Here is a 20,989-nt window from a genome sequence, read left to right as displayed (position 1 = left end):
CGAAATACGAAGAATCGGACCATCGAAGCGTATAGCGTTAAGGACGCTTAGACTAACTGACGGAGTCCCTCGAATACGTGAGAAGTGGCGGATGGGAATGGACAGTGGTCGGTCGCGCCTGTTCGAAGTATGTAATGTACACGAATGGCGACCTTTACCGAAGGCAGTCTCCTCTAGGGAGTGGCTAGCAATTCCACTTTTAACAAAACCGCGGAGGGAGCGGATCCGGAAGTTTCTATGCTAGGGGAGCCCCAATACTCTGGGAGATAGACTGATCTTCTCTATCTAGGGAGTGCGCGGGAAACCAGGCTGATGTATTTCAGCCTAGGTAGCTCTTTGCGCGCGGCATACGGTTCAATGCTCAATGCGACCCAACCACTCGGAATGGGCAAGCGGGGAGCGAACTTTGTCTTGGCCCCTCGGGGCTGGGGCGGCCTCTACGCCAACGCTGCGGCTGTAACACCCGTCAGTCGTATCCGGAAGTGCGTCAGCTCTCACCTGAGAATCAAAACGTCCGACAAGGCCTAATCGGCCAGGTGCGGACGTTAAATATCCTCATTGTCCTTTTATGGACCACCGACTATGCGGGAACGTCATGTCCTGTCAGGAGTCCAACCAGGATCCTGGTTTGGTTGCGGTTGCCTTCCAGTAGTTCTTTTGTAAGATAACTGTAGCATATTTACCTAGGTTTACCGTCAGTTCGGGCTTTGGAGTCAAGCTGAAGACTCCAGCTCTCGTGCCCTTCAGCTTTGGAGCCGTCAGTATACCAGTAGAAGTTTGCCTTTAGCGGTGTTCCTTTGGCCCATTCTCCCTTGTGAATAAAGTACCTTGTACTAAACGTAAAATTAACCTTGTACGTAAAATTGTATTTTGGAGTAGGGGCATCAACTGGCATGCCTAAATTGGCATCTGCCTGTATCTCCTCCTTTAGTTTCCATTGCTTATTTACATGACCTATCCTTGCAGATAGTTGGCCATTTATGAGCCTGTGAGCTGCTGCTCTGGCTTCTCCTCGGATTAAAATATGAAGTGGTGGGAGGTTTAACAACACTTCCAGGGCCGCGGTTGGCGTTGTGCTCATGGCTCCAGTGACGCTGAGTTAGGCATGTCTTTGGGTGCCACTTAATATCCGTATTGATTTGGCCTGCAGTCTTGGTCCAGTAATCGTCCATACTCAAACACAAACGTACAAATTGCACAAGTCCCATAATTTCCTAAACTATTGCTTATATTACAATCTAAACAAATTTCATATAAAGTCAAATTCCAACATAAAATAAACTACAACATATCAGTTTTCCCTGCAAATAGTAAAATAATGCTTTGTAGGTGCGAGCGTTGAAAAAAATGCTTCCTTAGCTTTCAATTTCTCAAATTTTGAAATAATAAGCCTAATTTATGATTTATAGCGGTTTAAACATAGCTTCTTGTCCTTACAATTTTCATGCGTATTTTCAGCTTATTCAGGTTTGTGTCTGAGTTTTCTTTTTACAATTGGCTTCACATCAGAACAAAATTGTATGTGTGAATTTCAGAAAAACCCACCTATGCTCGAAACGTCCGGCGATTTTCCTTGTTTACCCGGTTCCCGTCAGCGTTTTGCCCGTCCAGAGGAGCGACGACCCTCTCCATGAAATTTGTCTACGCATTCAACAGAGGCCAGGAAGTGTTTCGAAAATTGGGTTACTCCTGATTGTTCCAGAAAAACCGAGCGGTAAGCTATTCTCGACCGATTTGAGCCACGGGTGACTGAACCCCTGTGATATCGCAACGGCTTTGATCTCTTTTTCAAAAAGTCCAAAAGGACCAAGGCGGCCACTGGGCCCAAAGTGTTCTTTATTTTCAAAAAAAAAATTTGCAAGGAAAACACTCAATTTTCTCCTCATATCAGAAGAAAATCGATTATTTTTTTGTTTAAACAAACACAATTCTTAGTAGAACGTAGTAGAAAGACAACGTAACAATGAAAAATGTAAACAAAAATTTTTTTATTAAGCGATAAAGTAAAAACAAAGAAAATAAAGGTTTATAAATTAATTGACTAATTTTCTTTCTACTTTACGTAAAATTAGGGAAACGAACCTTTATTTATTTCGTAATAAAATAGAGTAAAATTTACCTTATTAAAATGTGGTTTATATGATGAATAAATACTTAATGAATTTCATTACTATCTTAATTAAAGGGTGTCTATTATCGATCTCACAGCGAAACTAGACGGACTCAGAAGCTGAGCTCTCACTCTAATTCTATTTCTTTTCGTCAATATTTTTCAAATAAAATAAATCATCCTTCTGTATTAGATAGGAAATTTTTCATTGTAACCCCTCCCCCCCCAAAAAAAAATAAAAAACATAAAATAATAATTTAACCAAGAATGAACCCAAAACAGCTCATTAATAAAAAAAATCAATTCAGGTCACGAATCTATAAGTACTGAATAACACGATGGGGCGAGACCAGGCGGACACACAGTCGCCCAGTACTAAATATAAATTATGTCTACTAAATACATCAGATGTCTGGCTGTGTTTTAATATAAAATGTATCAATATTTTGTACATTTTTAATATTAAATTTTAGATTACGACCCCTTATGACTAGGTTGTGCTTTGGTAAACATCCGTATAGCGAAACAATGCGGACCCGGAGGATGAGCCATAAAACAACATCAAACAAAAAAGATCACTTAATCTGTCATATTTATAAAAGAAATGCAGGTAAAACTGATAATACACCAATAAAATGAACACTCTCAAGCAAGTTAATTGGAACTTTCTACGCGAAAGTAGGCGGCCCGACAGCTCTAAAAAAAATCTTTGACAATAGATACAATATTGAACAGGAAAAACATAGCAGTGACCGCGTAGGATGTTTATGCAACCGTTAGAAAATCAAAATTAATCATAATCCAAATATGTGTAGAGGTCATAATTGACCATATTAATTATTTTAAAACCGCGGCCAAGCAGGGATGTTGTTCAGCAAGGATGTTGCCGTGTACAGGTTGGTCAAACATTGGGTGGTAATGAACCGTAAGCTCATTTTTACATCCCATATAAATGATAAAGCTACTTGCGACTATTCTCTATTTTTTCATCCACTCGGTCGCCGATTTTTCTGGCCAATAAACTTCTGCTGACCAGGTGGTCTGGCCGATGCTCCTGGAGACTGGACATGGCCGGCTGCAGCTTTGCAGAATTTGAACTGCGTACTGCGAAAAATATTTTCGCGCTGGAATGCATTAAGTGTGCTTATTAAAATTTTACTCAATTTGAGTTCTGGCACAATCTGTTGCCAAGTGTAACCGTAGTTTGGAGGACAGATGCAAAGGGCGGTCAAGAAGACCCTCTTCCTATTATGTGGTCCCATTAGCTGGCATTTTTCGTCTTATCTTTCCACAACAATAAAGTACTTGCTTAAAAGAATATTTTATTATTTATAGTTGTAACATTCACTTCAAGACTGTATACCGGTAACACAATTATTTACTTCATAGAGAAAATAAATCAACTTCTGATTGAGCTGAATATAAATAATTACGGAGGAAACTCCGTCAATATCGTAAAGGGAGGAAAAAAGTCCACCTTCAAAGAAGATAACATGAAATTGTTTCTTTAATGATGAAATTCCGGCGTAGAATAAATTATTAAGGATAATAAGGGTAATTAAAAAGGCAAGAGAGTTTAAAAAGGGTAGCTAATTTAAAAAAATGAAGTTTAAAAAATGTTACTACTTCAAAAAGACATGTGTATACTTAATTCAAACTGTAGGATATTATCCAACATTAATCATGCGGAAACAGTCGAACTGCGAGAGAATGTGGACAGCATTCTCTCCACCTATTCTCTTATATACAGCTAACCCACAGAAAGGTTTTCGGAACCTACGCATGGCAGCACAGTTAAAACTAGTGTCAATACTACTGTCACTGCGAATTTGAAAACCGGAAGTATTTCCAAGTTTTCCAAGGATGGGCTATCTCAGAGGTTCGTATTGCATTCGTATTCAAGAGCCTGTGTTTGGGGACTCGAGAGATTCTTTAGTGGTATCAGGCTGCATATTAAACTCTTATTGTTTTCTTTGTTTATAAATAACCTCGTTGAATTTTTCAAAAAGATGTATTTATAGGAGAAAAAATCATAAAAATACTATTTTAAGATGAATTAGTTCTGAGGAAACATTCGAAGAACTGCGAGAGAATGTAGACAGCATAGCTCCACCTGCCTGACTGTCTCTTACCAACTACTCAACCGACGGTTTATTCGAGTTATTGACGGTAAATTACCTCCCTGCATCTTTCCTCAGAGCAGTGCACTGACCAAACTTTATCTTGTGTAACTCCAAACCTCCATCCACTATATGTCAATCGAAAACATCACAACACATTAACCACTGCAGTCTTTACCAAAAATAACCTTCACACTTCGTAGGAAAAGTCGTTCTCCATCTCAATCGTTCGTCTTCTAATATATGGACAAAATGACGCTCGGGATGTACATACTCAAAGCTCTGGCGTGAAACCAACAAACAAGGCTTAAAAGACAAGAACTGACAAAACTATTCAAACTTATCACACTCGGCAAAAAGCTACTTTACAAACTCAAACTAAAAATAATTTGAACATACAGATTAGAAGTCTGGGGTTAAGCCAAACGGTCAAACATCCTTCCTATTACTACAAACATTATTTGAAAAACTTCCCATACCGTCATATTCCATCCAACCCTGCGCGCTGTTGGAAGAATCATACGATGACCTAGATATTTCCTAAACTTCTAGGTGAGTGATTAACTTATAATAAATCGCGCTATTAGTATTTTGTCTTCTTATAGAGGCTCAACCAGTATGCAGTCTATTTATAACTCTTTGTCATTATTTGTTGTTAGTTTGCCTACTACCTAATCCACCTAGCTACTTAACTGACCGGTACTGCCGTGTCATTGAAGGGTCGGCGTCTTTACAATATATTTTTGCAGGTGTAACTCAGGGCAGTGTTCTGGTCCCCACGCTGTACAACCCCAACACATGCAAACTATAATCTAGCCTAAAACTAAATAACCTTTCTAATACAGTCCCGCAAATAAATACATTCACACCTTTGTATATTGCCCACATTCTGATTAATCGGTGGAATATTCCTCGATCGGCCACTGCACATAAAACACCTTTAGTCGTTTTTGTTCCTTGCCGCTATGTGATTGATATGGAAAATCGTGGCATCCGGGATATAATTGCAGTAAAAATTTCATTTGAAGAAAGACGAAAATGAAAGACCGCCATGTTGATTCGAACGGATTTATGCTAACGACGGTTGTTTACAGTTTAATAGAACGCTCGTGTATGCCAAATCGTCCAATAAAAAAGTGGATTACAATATTTACATATTTTCGAAATAATTAATTGTTACAGATTTTGAATTTGTTCTAGTATCAATGGTTTGGTGTTAAAATCCCCGTTTTACGGTAGAATTTTTGTCGTACCGAAGGGTTTTCACGTGTAATTTAACGTAGCTGACATACCGGTGGAGTGTAAACACACATTTTAAAAAGAGGTGTCATGCTCTACTTATTTCATTCGAGATAATAGAAGATGACAACAAAAATGCTTTTGTTTATTGCCACTCGAGGGATATTTGAGCGGAAAACTATGACACGACCTAGTCAAACGTGTCAATATTCGTGTTATCTTATGTTCATATTTTCAGTTCATGAATAAAGTAAATTTTCAATCTTCTCATGGCATGTTAAGTAAGAATGGAATTTTTTCTTTAATTTTTCTAGGTAATGGCGCATTTTGTTGACAAATAAATTGCAGACCCGTTTGATAAAATGCGGACGACTTGTGCAACAATTTGTTGTCACATTTTTTAAGATCGTGGACGATATCCGATTTAGAATAGAATCTCATTCAATTTTCAATCATAATTTATAAAAATGACTGGTAAAATGTAATTCATTTTCATAAATTAACAAATGTATAGATAATGAAGTCTGTTTAAAGGTATAAACTTAAGAGATTAGGTTATTAAGCGTGCATCGTGTTGATTAGTAATGATTGTTTATTTACTAACTAAATCGGAAGGGGGCGTCGGTGGCCGCAATGGTAGGCGTTGACACGGCGCTCATCATTGTAAGATAAAGGTCCCGGGTTCGAATCCAGCTGGGCGTTTTTTTTGCAAAATAACCGGCACCTCGAGGGTTGATATAACTCTGCTGTTGCAAGCCCTCGTTATAAAAAATAAATAAAATAAAAAGTAAAAAGTTCTTTTTTTCTTCTACTACCTTTTCTCTCGCCTCTCCTCACATGGAAGTGCTTATGTTTAAGAATTAATTTGCGATTCAGTATGATTTTGAGAAACTAAATTCATCGTCCTGATAGGTTATTCAGTTCAATTTGAATAACAATTAATTATGTCAGAAAAAATCCACCCCGGAGGACCAAATCAACACTCTCTCTCTCTCTCTCTCTCTCTCTCTCTAAAAATACACCTCATCCACCATCAACAGTGTCTTTCGGTTTTTTATTTGTCCATAACATACCAACCTCTTGACATGCTTCTCTATGTCTATCTATCCATAAGAATCTAAAACCGGCACCCTGGCGAACCCTCGTTAAAAAAAAAAAAATCGGACAGCCAGACAAAATTGGAATTACAAAGCTCTTTGGGCATTAAATGACACTAACAAAATTTTCCCTTTTAGGGTACCAGGACCCGCAGGGCAGCGATGAGGGCGATAAACTGGCCTGTGAAACTTCGATGAAAACTAATCAGCCCTGAACCTTCTGCGTCATACGAATTTGCCAAAAACGAAAATTCGTCAGACAGTGAGTTAAGATAAGTGCTCAGTTCAATGGGGTTAGATTCCACGACAGAGGCGTGCACGTTCAACGATGGATGAGCACAAGCCAATTGCCGAACTAATAAACCTAGGGCATGTTAGGACTAGATTAATAGTACGACTGCTGTCCGAACATTACAGAGTTCAGAGTCATATGTCTATAGACTCGGATTAGCAAAAGCTCCTGTTGGTGCGAAGGACTATGCAGGCTGAGATTGCTACTCCATGGAAACGAAAACCCTCCTAGACCAACATGGGTTGCGGTGCGCAAGGTCGTAAAGTAGCCGACTCTTTTTAACCATTAACCTTTACATTTATTAAAAATCAAATCAGTTAGATAAATAATTCAAAATGCATCTAAAATATGTCACTTGATTTTTATCCCGCCCAGAGGCCTAATTATTATTTTTACCTCGCATGTAAGAAATATCGGTTAAACAATGTTTCCTTTAGCAATGCAAGGAATGTCTAATCATAACATACTAGTTCTTAAGATTGCTACATATATTTCTCATTATTTGGTTTTCGGTTTTAACACATCTCTCTGTCCATTAAAGCGTAAATCAATTATGTTGTTAAATGATAGGAACTTTTATTAAAATATGGTATTTGATTCGCATCCGGCCCGGAAGACCAATTATATTTTTAACTTGGTATATAAGCAATTTATTAGGTTAGTATAAGGTTAAAAAAAAAAATTTTTTTACAATAACCAACGATTTTAACGTCTTATTATAATGTTGTTAAGACAGCGGCCATTCTGTGCAGATATGTTTACGTCAATGTCCAAAATGTTGAATGCAACGAGATTTTTCATTATTGGGTTGTCCGTTTTATCACATTTCTCTGTTTCTAAACGTAAATCAATTATGCAGGTAAATTAATAGAATTATTATTCAAATATGGTATTTGAGTCGTATCCAGAAGGACTAATTATTGTCTTAGATGTCATACAACGAATGTATCAGGTTAAAATGTTTCCTTTAGCACATGCAAGGAATTTTAACGTCTGATCGTACAGGTTGTTAAGACTGCGATCATTCTTGATAAATATTTATATGTCAATTTCAAAAATGTTGAATGAAAAGAGATTTCTCATTATGGAGTTGTCCGTTTTATCACGATTCTCTGCTTCTAATCAATTATGTAGGTAAATTAATAGAATTATTATTCAAATATGGTACTTGAGCCGTATCCGGCCCGGAGGGCCAGTTATTTTTTTAAATTGGCATAAGAGCAATTCGATCATTAGGAATTTGATAAAAAGACTTAAGCTTAAGAAAGAGCAGTAAATAATAATGGACATTACACAATAGACCAATTTTTCAGAATGAGTAATTATAAGAAATTGTATAACCAAGTTGTAAGTAGAATATGAGTCACTGATATGTTTAAATTTTTCAGAGTGTTGATAGCGATAAAGCTAAATAGCATTGGTATTAAGAAAAGAAGCGAGTCTATGCGGCCCCATCAAGGCCGATTGTCTTTATAATGACTATTTGTATTTCTGTTGGCCCTAGTGTTTTTGTAGTTTGTCTAGAGGATTTCTAATCATAGAAGAATAGAAGGAGGCTAGACCATATCATAGGTCTTACAGACGTAGCCAGACTAAGCCTAATAACCTTTCTTTCGTTTCTACCAACAGTACCATGAGCAGTGCGCCTCAGAAAGATTAAGCGTCCATCGGTTTCTCATGACATTATCTGTTATTTTGGTCCTTGTGTCATAGTGATTGATGTGGTAAACGTGCAAAAATGTGTAGGAAGAGAGGTAAATAGCATTTGATAAATTTGAAGTATGGATTAAGACAACCCTCGTATGGATCAGTCCAGTTGGTTGTTAATTTTCGGTCCTTGTGTCTCTGTGATTGACGTGTAAAACTGACTTAGGCAGGGGGTAATTGATGACAATCGACTTGCGATTTCTTTCGCCGCGGTCTGCTTGGTCGACCGAAAAAGCGAATGGCCCTGTTTCTCGGGCCGGATGGGGTTACGGCGTCGTTTCGGGACATGAGCCAAACCGTTGGGGCAGGACAACGCCAATTAGCGGCTCACGAGGATCGATTGGTGAAAAAGGGTTAAAAATACAATGCGTTAGACTTGTCTTGGGTGAAAAACTTGCCCGCACGCTATTTCGGACGTTCGCGGCCCGGTTTCGTGCCACTTCCGGCGGCTTCCGACCTAGGGCAGGAGGGAGGAATTTTTCCGCTAGGTACAGCTTCAAAACCGATGTGATGAGAAACGCATGATTTGCACTTTCAAAGAGATTCAATTCCACTGATCAGGTCAAAATACATCGATGGACGTGATCGGTCAAATTATGAAACGTAATACCGCCGTATATGCAAATTTCATGTCCAAACTTTATAACTGCTCATAACTGTCAATACGTCTTCTTTCTCTCTTTCTGCCTGACTAAATAAATCACTCATTACCTGGGAGTATTTATATCGTAAATCTCTATTAACTCAATCAATAATTCAATCACTTTTCGTATTTTGATTTCGTAAATCAATGAATAATTTCATTGCGCATGCACTCTTCCTCTTTATTTTTCTTATTTTAATTTTTATCTCGTACATGTATATTTATTCATTGCCCTTGATTATTCTGTCTTACTGTACTCTTTCTAACTTTTCAGTTGCTATAACAATTATAAGTTTCATAATGCTTCACCCTTAGGTAAGCCGTCCACTGGAGCCGTTTTCGGCCGAACTTGCACGGCCGAATAGGGCCGGATGATCGAAAAGCGAAGAAACGAATGAGCACGCGTCCATTAGAACCAATTCGTTCGGTCGTGTTGGGCCGTGTACGGCCGAAGCACTTTCCGATCCAAATAAAGTTGGATTTTCCAGTCCTATTCGGCGGAATGGTTACTTCGACTTCAACTGTCAACCACGTGACATCAAACGCTCACCATTGTTTAACGCCGTTCTTTGCTTTTTGCTTACCTTTTCGTTTCGTTTTCATTTCGATGGATTGCGAAAAATTGATAAGTGTGGTTGAGGAGCAGGCTCTTGGAACATGCGTGATCCACTCTGTCATCAGAGAGATGTCCAGCGTAAGCTGTGGTCAAGGATAGCTTTAGAAATGGAACTTCCAATATTTTTGTTTATTTCTTTCATTCCATTTGTATGTAAACTAAGACTTTTCGAGCAGCAACAAATCTTCTACATCTAGTTGGGCTGTGTCGTGAACTGACGAAAATCGGCTACAGTGGACGACGGCGTTCGGCTATATGGCCGGTCGTCCGTTTGGTCAAATAGTTCGGCTGTTGAACGGCCGTCGTAGTTCGGTTACAATGGACGAGCAGCCTTATTCTAAATCAACAACTCTCTTTCTTTATATCCATCTTCTTTCTACCTTCTCCCATTCTCGTTTCAACAGTTATCTATTTGGGTTGCCTAATTTTTTGTAGCACACCGTTTTTCTATTCTCCTTTTAACCTAATTGTTGATCACATTGTAAGCCCTAACATCATTTTTTGCATACCTTTCTATGTGTGTCTTCTTTCTTATCTCTCACTCTCACTCTCTCTCTCTCTCTCTCTCTCTCTCTCTCTCTCTCTCTCACACACACACACACATTATCTATCTATTTCGTTTTTGGAGATCTATCTCTTTTTTTTTCTTGCATTCTATTTGTAAAATAAATTGTACAGACCAAAAGCGTCTGCATAAATTGTACGTATAATACCTAACATAACTCACGTTACGTGGAAGAAAGGTTCACGAGTCCTAACTATGCGTGGTTAAATAAAACGTTAAATCAATCAATAAATCGCTCTTTTTTCCTTCTCATTTCTCATTCTCTTTATATTTATGTATTTACATTTCATTCTTCTCTATCATTCTCTCTCTCTCTCTCTCTCTCTCTCTCTCTCTCTCTCACACACACACACACACACACTCACTCTCATCCTCGCTCTATCTACTTATTTATCTACACTATTTTTTGCAACGTATTTTGACCTAATTGTTGACCACAATGTAAGCCCCTTAAACATTTTTTGCATACCTTTCTATATTGTCTTCCTTCTTCTTTCTCTTTCTCCCTCCCTTACTTTCCCTTTCACTCCCTCTCTTTCTCTCTCACCATCTCTCGGTCACATACTCTATTTAGTTTTTGGTGTTCTACCTCTTAATGTCTGCATTTTTTCACTTCCAATGCCAGTTATTTTCTTTTTTCCTTTCTTTATGTATCTCTCCATATAAATAAATGTATTTGAAATAATCCATCTATCCTTAACATCCTCTTACGTCTTACTTTTTGTGTCAATTTTACTTTCATTTCAGTCTTTAAGAGATGATGTTCTCTTCTGCACTATCTCTAATTCTAACACCTTGTCTCTTCGCACTCTGTCATCATTTCTACCTACACACATCTATTCAATATCTATATACATACCTACCATAATCATACATACTTATATATAATTATTCCACCTGAGTATTTATCATCCATGACTTTCTCTCCTTCTCTCGCTATTTTGGACTTTTATTTTTTTGATTTAATGAATGCGTAAGGGGGAAAATGTGCATAAGTGTTTATAAAGGCAAGACAATTTAAGTATCTAATCATTAAAAATACAGGTTATTGGAAATGGTTACATAGTGTGCAAGATAAAATAGGACTTTCAAAGATCAATCAATGGTATCAGGGTATGGTGTGGTAGAGTTCCAGGCTACTGTTTTCAGGGCATACCAGAATGAATTGTCAGTTCGCCAAAGAGTTAGGCCGTTGTCTGTCATAAAAATTGAATCTAAAGCTGATTTCTATTGGGGGGTCTCTATTTTCTATTCTCCCCTTATCGAATCCTTCTTTCACGCCCTGCAAGCACAATGGCATTACCTCACCGGCCGGGCCGAACACTACCGTTCTTTCTGAGCAGCCCTCGGACATAATAGCACCTGTTTCAAAACCGCACCTGGGATCCGCGGACGCAATTTCTGAAATTTTGCCCTAGGATACGATGGAAGGGAAAAGAGCTGATTATTGAAATCGTGAAAAGGTATCAAACTTGCCGAACAAGGAAACCAGTCTCATTTTCTTATCCTTATCGAATCAAATCGCTTGAAAACAGGACTCGTCGGGATGACAAACGAACCGCCCCGGAGGATTTCTAGGTCGAGCCGGTTACGTCAGGTCTTTTTCTCGGCTCGTTCCGGTCGGGGAACGGAGTTACACAGGCTCCTTCGGCTCCACCTCACAACTCTTCGGGCCTATTCATCCGTGGTATGGACCGGTGCGCGTTCTACAGCTTTCCTCAGGTGCTGTTTCCCAATTTGTATTTTTTGTGTCCTAGTCCGGGCCATCCTTCTGTAATGATCGGCGGGGTTTACAAAAAGAAAGAAACCAACAAAGCCGTAATTGGGAAGTGTCCTGAAAACACGGACAGCTATTTGCGGAGTCACAGCAGGAAACAATTACGCACGAATCTTACATGTAATATCGTCACCTTGACCAATCGTTACACGTTCAGCAACAATCAACGTGTTTCACTAAAACAGCACGTGGATGAAATTTCTAAGCATAATTATTTCAGTTACTAAAGGAAATAACAATTCTGGTATCCTTTTTTTTCCAAGGATCTAGGGGTATTCACGATGTTTATTAGATGTAAACTCGTGTTAACTCGAATCGAGAAATGTCCACTAAGTTCGTGAACGCCCCCTTCTTTTCTTAGAATGTTAAACGTTAATTTTTCCGCAATGCTGTGCGTGACGATTGGTAGAACAAAAAAAAGCTATAACAGTCCTTGAAGGCTTGTTGTCGTTTGCTAGGGTTTTGTTTTGTGTTAAATTGTAAGATGCTAAGATGTTACAGACGTTAGCAAAAAAGGAAAATTAATCAACTCTTTCATTTAAAATGCTATCTATGCACTCGAAAATTACTAACAAATCATACTTCAATTCATGCCGACATATCTAACTTGTATCCTAACCTCTAACAGCCTACAACTTTATAGGATATGGGATATATCTATTATGAATGAGAATATAAGGACAGGTCAGAAATTAACAAAAGAAGTGTATTGGTCATATTGGTGTCACGATAACTGAAGTGGTAGAGCAGCGGCGTATCAAGCCGAAGATCGTGGGTCCGAATCCCGCTCGTGAAACTGACTTTTTTTATCTCAACCAAAATCTTAATTAAATATTAATTACTTGAAAATTCATGGGATAACTGAACTTATTCTTTTATTTTATGAAAGCAGAATAAACATCTGTACATCTAGTCACCTCTTTTTTATGGTGTTAGTAAATCATGCTATTCAGAAGTTTTAATTAAGCAAAATTCTCCACGATTTAAGCCCAAGCATCAACTTTGGCAAAGTTACTCTTTATTCGATAATAGAGCTTAATGATTTATTTATGGCAACAAAATAAACATTTTACGATTAATGCTAAACATTCCGCTTAAAACTGATAACCAAACAACAACAAGCTGTCAGTATTCTCACAAGTAAAATCCAACACGCCACTCATCAAAAGTCATATCCGATTTCCATCTTCCTGAATATAAACGTACACTTATAACCTCCAAACGAAGAGCAAGGTTGCGATGGCAACGCCATCATTACCCCTCTGATAAAGTAACATTTAACCGTCTCACTTATGTTTTGAAACTCGAATTATCCAAATACCGTTCATCCCAGTTCCAGTCATACCTTGAATCCTTATCCACACAAGACAACTCCCTTTGGCTAGCTACTAGGAAGGTTACCAAACACTACCAAGTGCCTTCTCCAATTAGAAATCCAAACGGTAGCTGGGCCAGGACAAACGCAGAAAGGCGTCAGCTACTTTCCGATCACTTTTCAACAGTTTTTATTCCCCATCCCGATATGAATGTCACTTCACACTCAGATCATATCAATGAATTCCTTCACTCTCCTCCCCCTCTCGCTCTACCTCTTAAGCCCATCCACCCCGCAGATGTCATGTATCAGATTCTCCGCCTTTCCGAAAGAAAATCCCCAGGCCATGGTCTAATTACCCCTAAAATCCTCCGAAATCTACCCAAATAAGCAATAGTGTACATTACATCTATTTACAATGCAATATTTCGCACAACCTATTTCTCTATCCAGTGGAAACTATCTTTAATAACTCCAATACCAAAACCACACAAATCCCCCAGTGCCCCATCCTCTTATAGACCAATAAGCCTCCTTCCTATTTTATCCAAAATCTTTGAACGTATCCTCCTTAAAAGACTAATTCCTGTATTCGACTCTGAAAACGTAATTCCTAACCATCAATTTGGGTTTCGACCTCTCCATTCCACTGTTCAGCAGTGCTTCAGAGTAGTCGACTCGATATCTTCGGCTCTAGAAAACAAGCAATACTGCTCAGCCGTATTACTGGACGTTACGGAAACATTTGACCGAGTATGGCACCCCGGCCTCTTCTATCTATTCTAGTTAAAATCTATCCTCCCTCATTCCTACTACCTTATCGTGAAATCCTACCTCTCAGATCGATGGTTTAAAGTAAGAATCGGCACCGATTTTTCACTTATCACACAAATCATAGCTGGCGTTCCACAAGGAAGTATCCTAGGCCCAATCCTCTACACCATCTACATTGCTGACATACCCACACATCCAAACACACAAATCACAACCTACGCGGACGACACCGCAATCTTATCAACACACTCCGATCCTATCCTAGCAACAGAAGCACTACAACAACACCTGAACCTTATTACCAACTGGTTCAATCTGTGACGGATCAGGTTAAAGGAACAAAAAAAGCCAACAAGTTACATTTACGCTCGAACGAAAAACCTGTCCACCAGTGCATATTTACAAAAAATAATACCACCATCGAACCAAGTCCGCTACCTTGGGCTTTACTTAGATAGTAGACTTAACCCACATACACGATTAAAACGGCAAGAACTTAACAAAAGATATGGACTACTCAGACACCTTCTTGGGCCAAAATCAAAACTAAGCATACATAACAAACTAACCGCTTACAAAACACTCATCAGACCTATTTGGACCTACGGAGTCGAGCTGTGGGGCTCGGCCAAATCATCCAATATCCAACGAATTCAGTCTTTTCAATCTAAAGTTCTCCGCAGTATCCTCAATGCTCCCTTCTATGTCACAAATCAAACGATACATAAAGATCTTAAAATCCTTTTCGTGAAAGATCTTATCCAAACACGCTTCTTCACTTTTCACTAAAAACTCTCCCTCCATCCTAACTCACTAGCCCTAACTCTTTCCTCAACATCTCACCCTTACAATCCTCCACGCCGTTTAAAACGACGATGGTCTCGTGACCTTCTATCTAACCCACCGAATTAACTTTAACTCCCCCCCCCCCAATTAAATAAAAGTTGGTATCTCTCCCCATTGCCTCCTGGTCTGACAGGTCTGTCAGATTTGTTTATAACCAACTATTTGCTCAATGTATATTATGTACAGATGGCAATAAATAAAATAAATATCTTTAAATATCTAATCAACTCTGTTTTATATTATTAGTACGAAATAATGTCAATCGAAAGCTCTGATCAACACAAATGAAGCAACAAGCATCCAATTTTTTAAAGTTACACGTTTATGGAAATTCTAAACCTATTTCATTATTTTATTACAACAACCTTAACATTTTATATCTAATAACCGCTGATTTATCATGTTATTACCAAATCATGTTATTGAAAAGCTCTAATTAAGCACAAATCAGCACAAGTAAAACAACACGCATCAGTTTTTGAATTGTGTTTAATAAAGATTTGAAGAAGAAGAAAATCTTTTTCTATGATGTAAAGTTATTTTCAATATTAGAAATATCGACCACTTTCTCGCTCACGACCACTATGGCTCAAGGTATGGTCATGAAGAAGAAAATAAATTCAGTTGTTATTGCCAAGCTTTCGACCTATTTTAAGGTCATAATCTGGGTAAATGTTTTATAGTGTCTCTTATAGGTGCTTAAACCCCGTTCAGGAGAGTTGAAACTTGAAATATAATTAATGCTTAATGTAGAGGCGGACAGCCTGGCCAAGGAAGGATCAAATACTGCGTTTGTCGGGCCACAACCGGTATTACCCCACTCTTTAAGCACAGCAAAAGAGAGTATAAGTAGCTGGGGCATGAAACAATTCCATAAGGAATGGAATATGTCCCCCGGATGCAGGCAATCGAAGGAGTTTCTGAAGGAAATCAAACCTAAAGAAACGAAATGGCTACTCTCTAACTCTAGGAGGGGAATAAGGAGGCTGATAGGTATCCTAACGGGCCATTGCCCCTTGAGAAGACACCTCTTCATAATGGGTACTCTACCAGACCCCTTCTGCCGCTTCTGCGAAACAAAAGAAGAAACGGCTCGACACTACCTCGCAGAATGCGATAGGTATGCTAGGGAAAGATTTAATACTTTCGAAGGAGAGGACATAACCAAAACACTCCCCAGGATAAAATGGTCCACAATCCTGGGGTTTGTGAATAGGTCCAAAAGGTTTATGCAGGACTCGTGAGCCGACCAGGTCCCGTACCTTTTAGGGATGGGGTACGGGCCTACTCAGGCTTTTAACCCCTCGGGTCCTGGTCGCCCGCCCTGTGTAATATACAACATATATAATCCTTAATGTAACGAGCCACATATATGTTCGGTTATTCTATGAATAGGTAACTTTCCAAAACATACTTTTTATAATAAAACAGAGTTGATTATGTATAATACGTTTCTTTATCTGTAGATATATTTAAGATTGTTTTGTCCTGATGATGACCTTAAAATAGGTCGAAAGTTTGGTAGAAGTAACTGAATTTGCTTTCTTCTTCAAGACCACACCACGATCCAGATTGTTCGTGAGTAAATTTATTCCGAAAAACGTTACGCATGTACATATATTTTTAATGGGATATTTCTACTCATGGAATAGTAGTTTAGCCGTTTTTCGGAAGCTCGGTTCGGACATAGATCGTCACACGAGATCAATCACCTCTATCGACCGTCACACGCTGAGCAGATCATTTTCGCCAATATGCGAAAATTCCCATCGCTCGTGGACAATATTATTGTTGTCATTTGCATATTTTTAGTAAAAAAAGGCATGCACTTTTATAGAAACAGCAATAAAAAAACACGAAAGACCTATCTCTTATGGTATATCTTTGTTACCTCTGTACCCAAGATATTAATCCAAGGCTTACCTGAAACAAAAACAAAAAATCTCATTAATTGTGCATTATTTTTAATTATTACAACTCTTTAGTACACTTTTAATAACCAGCTAACAAGAAAATAGACCATAATAGATAGGTTCTGATCCAATCTGCCTCGTTGATTAGAAAGAACATGAATGTCTGTATAAGATGAAACAACTGATTACCTGAACAAAAAATAGACTCAATCTTTGCATGAGATCCGAATTAATAATAAACAGTTCTGAATCAGACAAAAAAGCGAATACGGGCGGACCAAAAAATCACAGATGGCAACAAAACAGATAATTTTCCTTACATTTACTATATAAATGTAAGGAAAATTATATATGCCCGTGCAAGGTCAAAATTACAAAATGATATTCATCGAAAATTTTCAAATTTTCCACCTCGGAGATAATTATCAGAAGATGGACATTTAGTCAACAACTTACGGTGAATGTCCCTAAGGAAGGTTGAAAGAAGGCTGTCAGATTTAAAGGAGGTCATGGCTGGCAGGCTCACACTTCCTAATTACACTAGAGCTGATTCCCCAAGGCCCTCCTGTTCCCTTTTTAACAGTTCCGGACGCGGGAAGATGGGTCCCGAAATGCCTTGGGCATATTGGGAGAAATGAAAGAAGAAGAAAACGGGCATTTGTCAAGGGTATCGGTTAACAACCATCCTGCCGAATATCATCTTTCCGAGGTTCATTCGTTTCTTACTTATTCAAACACAGTACAGCTCGATATTTTTTGGTGTATGTAATGAAAACGTATTTTCATAAGAGAAATGAGAGAAGCATACATTGATAATAGACAGAAGGAAACAAATAGGCACACGGTGATTAAATAAGAAAATGGGAGAAAGAAATAGACAGATATAAAGATTAAAAAGAGAACAAGGAAGGAGTAAACGGCAGAAACATGCAGATAAAGAAAGCAAAGAAAAAGATAAAAATAGTGTATGATCATTAAGGGAGATTATCTAAGACAGATATAAATAATACTAAAGATAGATTAGAAAAAAGATATTATGTAAATATACAGTAGCAGTTCCTGAGAGACTGCCAGACACCCCGAGAAATTGACAAAAAAAAGGTGAAAAAAGTGCGGGATAGAAAGTAAGAAAGAAGGAGGGAGGGACGAGCAAGGGAAGGAGAGAGAGGGAGAGAGAGAGAGAGAGAGAGAGAGAGAGAGAGAGAGATGCGGAGAAAGGGAGACAGGAGACTATCTAATCTATAGAGAAATGTCTAACATAAATAGATGTAGATGCATAAATAGAATATCCCTAGAGCATAAGAGAGAGAGTGAGAGAGAGAGAGAAAGAGGAGAGGAAAGGGGAAAGAGAGAGTGAGGAGAGGAGAGAGGGGGGAGAGAGAGAGAGCGATGCGGAGAAAGGGAGACAGAAGACTATCTAATCTATAAGAAATGTCTAACATTTCTTGAGAGAGCGAGAGGAGAGGGGAGAGAGAGAAAGAGGGAGGGAGAGAGAAAGGGAGAGAAAGAAGAGGGGAGAGAAAGAAAGATGGAGAGAGAGAGGGAGTGAGAGAGACAGACAGACTGACAGTCAGACAGAGACAGATATGCGGAGAAAGGGAGACAGGAGACTCTCTGACCTATAGAGAAATGTAAATTGATAGATAGTTGTAGATGCGTAAATAGAATTTCTCTAGTGCATGAGAGAGAGAGAGAGAAAGGGAGAGAGAGGAGAGAGAGAGAGAGAGAGGAGAGGGAGAGGGAGAGAGAGTAAACGAGTGAATGAAAGATGAATGAAAGAATGAAAGAAAGTGTGTGAGTGAGTGTATGAATAATGATGAGAGAGAGAGAGAGAGCGTGTGTGTGTGAGAGAGAGATAACGTTAAAGTGTGTTCTACAAGCAGGTATACTTTAAAAATTTAGCCAAGTAGTTATTTAAGTTTTTGTTCGTTTCCAAGCCTTTCCTTCTTCTACTTACTTGCCCCAACTCAACTTTAATAAGGCTTGACATTTTCCTTGTGTATGGGACTTTCCGTTGTTCACACTGTTGTTGCATCGGACCGCTTGTATAATTTGGACATGAACCGTACTGATTGGTTGTCATAACTCGAAATTTGCTAGGAATGGTGAATATGGGCTTTATATCCCGAACGTCTCATTTCTAAATAAATTAAACTACCCCTTTCAACCTTAATATTTAATAATTTGGTAGGTAGGCAATTCTGGTTTCATTCTGAAGAACCATTAAGGTTATGGTTAAACTGCTGCGCACTGAGATGTTCCTGTGCTGTGGATTTAGTTTGGTTTAAAAAAAAGTGTAATTTACAAGCACTACGTCAGTAATTTCTTCAAGCCGTCCTAATCAACCAGTGCCGCGCAATCTAGGCCGAAATTAACCAGAATGGAAGGGTCATCTGTCAGAGTGATGGAATTGCGATATATCTTTCCAGGGTGTAATGGGAAAAGAGACAAAAACGCTTTTCCGAAGCCCGGCACCTATCGATAAACCGGAGAAGCGTCATTACACCGCCGGAGCACAGATAGCACGGTCGGTTGGAATAGCCGAGGAAAATCTCTATAACAAAATGGTGGGAAATGTTTCGAGTTCCATTCAGACAGTTTACCCTAATGCAATCCTGATCAATCACTTAATGATAAGAAGAAGAAACGCGTCTGGCTCATTCTTAGCGAAAACAGGAGTTGATCAAAGATTAAATTAAAGTTTTCTAGATGTTTTGGGTTTGTTTAGACACCCATTTATATATTTGGTTGCGTGTTCTCTTAGTGGTTCGTTGTGACAATTCAAAGTCTATTCATTGTAAGAAACTTTCCGGATGCTCACTGATTATAATGTAGATGTGCTGTCTTGTTTTAAAGTTCACAACTGTTCTCCCATGTCGGTCACATTCCAATTTCTGTATACATCCCTTTCGCCGATTGATTAAAATGAAGAGTCAAGGAGAATTAGGAAGTTTCTGCCCTAGGACCTCGCTTCCCTCGGCACGATTCAATCGTGCAACACAATGTTACAACAGGACCCGACGCACAGGGTTGAAATCAAAGGCTTTCTCAAAGTTTTTACGCGTTACGGAAACGTCGCCCGGTGACGGTCTGGTTGTGCCAGGACACCATCCGTTTCGAAGGGATTCATGCCGTAATGCAAAAGTCCTTCGCCATTTCATTCACGACACGGTGAATCCGAAAAGGTCGAATTATCAGACTCACGTAACCCCCGTGCATGAAATACGACATCCGCCTTCGACTTGGCTTCCTAAATCCACCTATCCTCATCATTTCATTAAGTAGTCCTTAGAGTAATGAAACTCGATTTTTCATACTTCTTCTAGTACTTTCAATACAGCCCACTTCTAGCTTTTTGACCATAGGGTGACCCAGCCCACCAGTGACGGTTAGATGAGGATGGATTCGTCTGCAGAGGTAGTGTCCTAAGTATGCAAGGATTAGATGATGACTGCTCACGTCCCATTATTGCACATTACGACCAGTAATCAATTTTGTTTCCCCTACGTCCTCTACCTACACTCGGGCACCGAACACCGAGGGAATGGCCTAGTTTGATAAGAACCTGGTTTACCAGTAGCAGCCTGCTTCTACTAGGGAAAGTTAGAGCAGAAAGGACAATGGTACGATATGTGCAACGCGGTAGAGTGCACTTTAAGCGGCTAACTGAGGTTAGGTGATAGAGAAGGTGGAAGGTAATTGTAGCCCGAAGAGCTGACTCCTTTTTCCCACTTTGTGCCTTAAAGACAGCAACTTTCTCCATTTGGTTGAGAGTGCCTCTCCCTGTAGGCTATGCTTTGGCGTTCGCAAGAGTTTCTTGAGGCTTACTGCAAACCACTCGGCTATCTACCGGAAAACTTGGCGCTAGATGCCTCGACGTTTGATGTACGATTGGAGGGAGATCAGTAGAGTACTACGGGGTAAGCAGATAAATGGTCTTCTTTCCATCATCTTCACTAGCCCCCTTTTCCTGCA

General features: G+C 39.1%; 1 protein-coding gene and 1 long non-coding RNA gene across 7 annotated transcripts in view; one reads left to right on the top strand and one right to left on the bottom strand.

The window, feature by feature from the left end:
* Nucleotides 1-1,772, top strand: part of LOC112127191 — a 120,897-nt gene extending 119,125 nt beyond the window's left edge. Inside the window, exon 3 of the long non-coding RNA XR_002910452.1 lies at nt 1,536-1,772. This is a non-coding gene — a long non-coding RNA (uncharacterized LOC112127191). The remainder of the gene's footprint in view (nt 1-1,535) is intronic.
* LOC106667812 (ecdysone-induced protein 74EF) overlaps nt 1-20,989 on the bottom strand; it is a 305,166-nt gene that overhangs the window by 107,073 nt on the left and 177,104 nt on the right. The gene's annotated exons all lie outside the window — the stretch shown is intronic.

This window comes from Cimex lectularius, unplaced genomic scaffold, assembly GCF_000648675.2.
Source record: "Cimex lectularius strain Harlan isolate CLEC.00 unplaced genomic scaffold, Clec_2.1 scaffold95, whole genome shotgun sequence".
In the NCBI taxonomy this organism is placed as follows: Eukaryota; Metazoa; Arthropoda; class Insecta; order Hemiptera; family Cimicidae; genus Cimex; species Cimex lectularius.
The sequence above is the reverse complement of the archived record's forward strand: the minus strand, read 5'-3'. Positions and strand labels throughout refer to the sequence as shown.